The sequence below is a fragment of the Sinohyriopsis cumingii genome, chromosome 14, assembly GCF_028554795.1.
Source record: "Sinohyriopsis cumingii isolate HCF-2022 chromosome 14, ASM2855479v2, whole genome shotgun sequence".
NCBI classification, from domain to species: Eukaryota; Metazoa; Mollusca; class Bivalvia; order Unionida; family Unionidae; genus Sinohyriopsis; species Sinohyriopsis cumingii.
In genome coordinates this window covers 85,201,832-85,208,016 of record NC_142974.1, presented here as the reverse complement: position 1 = coordinate 85,208,016, position 6,185 = coordinate 85,201,832, and the positions used below count along the sequence as shown (strand labels likewise).

Below are 6,185 nucleotides of genomic sequence, written 5' to 3'. Positions count from 1 at the left end.
GGGTACGTGCTCGTCATTTCACACAATATAAATCCATATTATTCTATGATATATCTAATGGAAATCACTGACTTTTCCGCGACAAAGCGACGAGAACCAATCAAGCATAACTCAGTGTTACCAAATTCTGTTCGAATGATTATCATAGGCCCATCTGGGTCGGGTAAAACACAGCTGTTGTTGAATTTGATAATGAAGTGGATGAAGTGGGATAAATTATATTTGATAGCCCCGTCTGTGGACGATCAGCGGTGTTATCAAGTGCTAAAAGATTTTAACGAAAGTGCAAAATCGATAATGGAAAATCAAAGTGATTTTCACGAAGATGTTATTGATTTTATAACTGACATCGAAGAAGCTCCATCCGTCGACGACCTTGATGGATCAATTAACAACTTAGTTGTGTACGATGATGTAATGTTGGATAAACAAAAAAATCCAGCCAGAATATTCTCCCGTGGTCGACACAAAAACACTGATGTCATTTATGTGACTCAGCGGTATACACAAATTCCAAAAGTGATCAGAGATAATTGTAACGTTCTTGCGGTGTTTAACGGAGTTGACGCACACACGCTGAGAAATATTCATCAGACTTGGTGCAGCGGAGACATGGACCTCAATAAATTTAAAAATTTCTTTAGCCATGCTCAACGAAAACCACACGGGTTTGTGACGATAAATTTACATGATCCTCGAACACGATACCGAGTTGGGTTAGATACATTTTTTAACTAAAAATCCTAAAATGATTAGCAGCAGAGAGACTGCGCCACCAACGTCGTCGTCGACGTCACCCCGTGAAGAAACTATTATTTATAGCGGCTCGCTGGTTATCCCCGTTGGCCAGAAAAGAGGATTTAGTCATCATAGTTTCTGGCTAGAAGGGTTTATTTTGTGAAATAAGAACTTCTATCAGAAGAGTTTTTGATAGATGGTCCTGTTTGACGAAAAAGTTGGTGGGCCCAGTCTCTCTGCTGCTCACACACACACACACACACTAAAACACACACCTGCTCGCGCCCACACACATATGCCTACTTCTAAACCATTTTCTTTATATCTAATAATTTGTTTATAAAAGTATGCGTGTGTCCTTTTTGTAAACGGACTGTATTTGCAGTCTAATCCTGTCCTTTTCCCACCCAACAAACTTATATATATATATATATATATATATATATATATATATATATATATATATATATATATATATATATATATATATATATATATTCAATTTTTATGTCGATATGTATAAAATTTGCAAATCTGTGTTTTTCATACAGACCGACTTTATAAGTTTTAAGAAACAAAGTGGATGGAAACGGGAAAGAAGTGACAATGTTGAATATACTTTTAAGCGAAATATCATCGCTTTAAAATCGATGGTTCCTTAAAAGTGTTGCTCTAATGCCAATTAAATATCCTGCAATAATAGTAAGAATAATAATAATAACAATAATATATTGCAATACTAATAGTTACAGTAGCAGTTGCAGTGGTTGTGTAAAACACTTGGGGAAAACAGAGTAAATGAAGACAGGAAATTTACATATATTTTCTTCCCCATTTATTTCACTTCACAATATTCACATGTTCTATATTAAATTTATGCAACAACCACCAAGAAAACAAAATGTATATCATGTTAGGTTTACCCACAAAGCAAGAACCATATGGTATGCATATATAGATTGAAGAGAAAAAGCGTACATGTATATGTATTTAGATAAATCAATGGATAGGCAGTAAATGGTTTAGAAGTAGTTATATTTTTGAGAGAGAGAGAGAGAGAGAGAGAGAGAGAGAGAGAGAGAGAGAGACTAATCCATTAAAAAGTGCAGACCGCCGAACCAACACAGAGCTACATAGACTCTACATAGAGAAATTAAAAAGGATATATAATACGAGAAAGAGGACAATGAGAGGTCTATGAGAGAGAGAGAGCTCCTTTACCCGATCTCCTCTTAACCCTCTATCACATTTTATCTTTCCAGAGCTGTCTTCATCAATCTCTCTCTCCCTAACTCTCTCTCTCTCTCTCTCTCTCTCTCTCTCTCTCTCTCTCTCTCTCTCTCTCTTTCTCTCTCTCTCTCTCTCAGATCTGTCTCATATGTTTCTCTCCTTTCTTTCCATCTCTCTTTTCTGCGTTAGTCAGTGACTATCCATCTTGAACGTCCTTGAGTTCAGGCCCATTTCTTGCCCCCATTCCAAGTGTTTACGTTCTTGGAGTAGACAGATGAAAAGAGACAGGATGAAAGAGAGGGGTGTTGGAATGAGAGTAAAGGAAGAGGGAATCCATGAACGTTATGTATCATTTTTACATTCCTAAGTTATATTTTCGATCTGTTCATTAGAGTTTTCTTTATATATATTTGCGGTAACATTTATTATTACGGTTTTTTGCCGTGATCTTTATCGTTACACAATGTTCTGTTCAATATTACACGATGCAGATACCCTAACTGACACCGATATATATCAATGATAAAATGGACCGTTATAAAGTATAAAGTTCATTTGTGGATACAACGATCTCTTGTGTGATACTCCACCAGGAACGACATCAACGCATACGAAGTAAACTACGAAAGGATTTCCGTCTGTAAGTATGTACGTGTATAAATGTCATTTTCCCTGGTGTATAATAGACATACAAATTTAGAATCGGAAATGCAAACCATAATAAGTAACATTAGCTCCATGAGTTATTTTGCTGACTATTAACAATAATAAAACAATTTACTTCAACAATCAGACATAACGCAATCGTTTATGGTCTCTGCTAAAACTGCATGCAATTCTAATTATTTACAATTCTGTTTTAATCAACAAAATAAATATTCCTCTGCTACAGTTAGGTGTACTCAAGCATCTCGAAGTTTGCTAAGACAAAACTGGGATCATGTGATAAAGCTCTTCTGTGCGCAAGTGTTTGTATATGTGTGCGCAATGTTGCACAACTAGTTGCACCTTAAATATAGACACATGAAGCCTTTCCGAGAAGAATGTTCAGCATATGTGCACAACGGTTTCAGAATTGTGGTATATAACTTGTATCTGTCGCTTGGGTGTGAGAACAAATGTGTCTAAATTGGGTCTTAAAAAGCTTACAAAATTATGGTACTAAATTACTTTCGTGTGAAATAATGACTTCGCAATGGTACGATATGATGATACTTTACATGACTATACCATACTTTACCGTTCTATGTATGACTTTAATTTAATTATCTTTAACAAACATTTTCTACTGGTTCTAAGCATATCGCCACAAGATGTAATGTGGGTTGTTATTATACGCCCTAATGTGACCGGATCGGTTAAAGTTTTGTTTTATGTAGCAAGAATTTTACTAGCAGATGGAGTAGAAAGATGCATGTGTCTAGGGCCTGCATGATTATGGGGAAAATGTCGTTATTTCTGGATATCATAGCAGTACACCTGAATAATCGTAAGAATGAATATCATAAAAAAATAATGGTTAATTTGAAACCTTGGAACTGGAAATCAACAAAAGAACCTATTGAAGGTGTTCCAACATTACATTAATTGTCCCTAATTCAGGCGTGCTGAGAATAGGCCCCGTTTTGGACATAACCATTAGGTAGAATAGGAGAATAATGTGCATCTATGTCAATAATGCCGATGTCCACAGAAGAGCTGGCTTTCTAACTGGACCACAAGGTTATCGAAGTAAAGGGGATAAAACCCGGCGCAGCTGAAACCCGTTTGAGTAATATGTGCTGAGAGGAATTTTAATGAACATCAGTCACCCATCGTCGACTTGAAGACATTCGTGGCCCAGACTCAGAGCGCAGCTTGAATACCGTGCATTAAATTGTGGGGAAAATAAATGAAAAACCGCAACAGACAATTGTGCCAGAGCCTATTAAAACACTTTGCAAATTTAATGTCATCCAACTCATACACAAAAGTCCCATATGTTATCTACTCGGAGTTATAACACCTGAACATTTTTGTGGAATACGATAGTCATTATGCAAGGTTCCGTTAATTTCGACTTGAGTTGTTGACTAAGCTCCGTGCAGGTTTCATTATGTTGTCGTCTTCTTTGTCGGTGCCTTTGCTGTGCAAATGTTGTATCCCTTTAAGGACTCGAGTGATTGTGTTTATTTTGTCAAGTGTCATCCTACTGCGCACGCGCAATCAATTATTATTTTTATTAGAACACGTATCTTTCGAGATTATCAGCCAATTATTGCAAGATGCAACAAATATTAGCTAACTTGTACAGAATGTTCCAGAGAGAGAGAGAGAGAGAGAGAGAGAGAGAGAGAGAGAGAGAGTAAACAAGAAATATATCAAAATACATTAAAGTTTGACACAGTGGTTTGTCTCTTTTTATGATCAAGTTCAATAATATTCCATGTGACGAAAATGGTTGATAAAATATTAAATTAAAAGTTTAATTCTTGTTTATCAAGATGTACTGTTATATGAAAATCGTTACAACAATCTTTATATATGTTTAATTAAACCGGATTGTACCGCTTAAACAAAATGCAAGAGTATAAATTGAAACTCGTTCGGCAGTCCAGCTACCCTTGTTGATTGATCAACACCAGAATGAACACGAGACTGGCGAAACTGTTGGAACTTCACGTTCATCTGGAATATGCCAGGCGCCTGTTGAACGAACTGGCCGCGGAGGCCATTGTGGAAGAAGGAAGGATGAGAGAGGAGGAGGAAAGAAGAAATAAAGAAGAGGAGGAGAGAAGATACAAAGAAGAGGAGGAAAGAAGATACAAAGAAGAGGAGAGAAGATACAAAGAAGAGGAGGAGGAAAAGGAGAAAATAAGAAGAAATTTCAGAATCCCAGAAACCGAAAATTGGGATTCTGAAGCCACATATCCTGCCTCTGCTCTCTCCCCCAAAAAAGTAAAAAGTAACTGGGGAACAAGATGTGTATGTGGCGCCAGGCCTGGAAGGTGCCACCATTAACCAGGTGTCCATGAAGTTAAAAAAAAAACAGCCCTTTTCAGGGCTACCCAATACTCAATTTATACTAAAACTGCGGACGTGAAGGAAAAAAAAAAACATAAAATTGATCTTACCTAGATCATGACCAAAAAACAACGCGCGTCCCTAAAAGAAACACTCACTCACTTTTTTATACTACCCATTCCAATTCTAAAAATTTTTTTCATTAATCACACCAATATACTATTCACATACGCAAAGCAATTCAATCAAACCCCCCCCAAATCTACTCTCCCCACACCTCAAACAGCCAAAAAAAACATGATCTTAATCTACTATCCACACCAACGTACGTGAGATGTTACAAACACAAACACACAAACACATACCCTCACACTATAAAAAAGAGTTAGTGTTTATATTCACACTACTCTACCTACACACATTGGCAAATTGATTGTTATTTCTTTTCTAGAGTATTGGGGTAGCCCTGAAAAGGGCTGGGGGTTTTTTTTGTTTGCTATGGCAATCTTTTAGTTTCTAAGAATGCGATGTCCTCTGAGGATACACTTTCTGGCGATAGGTCTGCTTCTTCGGAAAAAGAAGAAGAACTCTTTGGTGTCGATACGACAATCGACAAAGCCTCTCTCAGTTTCAGGTTGCTGCTGCTGTTGTTGTTGTTGCTGCTGTCTCTGAAGTCTGTACTTCTCTGTCCATTCTTCTTTCTCCCTGTTCACTTCTTCTCTGAAGAGTTCTTCTATCAAGTCTTCAGTGACTTTTAGCATTCTCACATTCTCTATCTCTTCTGGCTTCGGTATCAGACTGTGTCTGACCCTATGCAAATTCACGTAGGCTTCGTTTAGCTTAGCTAGTTTGGAGCACATCTTCGTAGGAGGATGAGTCGACAATGGATGGTTAGACTGGAAACAACCCGATTCTTAAAGTCAAAGCGCGGACGTGAAGGAAAACATCCCTCCACGGTTTTCGAGCCGCAATGTTCAATGAGTGTCATGAGAGGGATAGTAAGAAGTCAAAGAGCATAAATCAAACATTCTTATAGCCAAACAAATCAAAAAGGCATTTTTTTCAAAACACATCATTTTTTATTCAAAAATCACTTAACACTAACCAACAACTCTAACATTTTTTAACAATGATCCAACAATATAACATCAAACATTTTTTTCAATTTACACTCTACTTTAAACAGGGTTGGCAAAGTTGTGAATGAAATTGTG

The 6,185-nt window shown here is 37.0% G+C and overlaps 1 long non-coding RNA gene across 1 annotated transcript in view; it reads left to right on the top strand.

The window, feature by feature from the left end:
• The first annotated feature begins 2,532 nt into the window (after positions 1–2,532).
• LOC149784283 (uncharacterized) overlaps positions 2,533–6,185 on the top strand; it is a 61,871-nt gene continuing 58,218 nt past the window's right edge. Inside the window, exon 1 of the long non-coding RNA XR_016414126.1 lies at positions 2,533–2,608. This is a non-coding gene — a long non-coding RNA (uncharacterized LOC149784283). The remainder of the gene's footprint in view (positions 2,609–6,185) is intronic.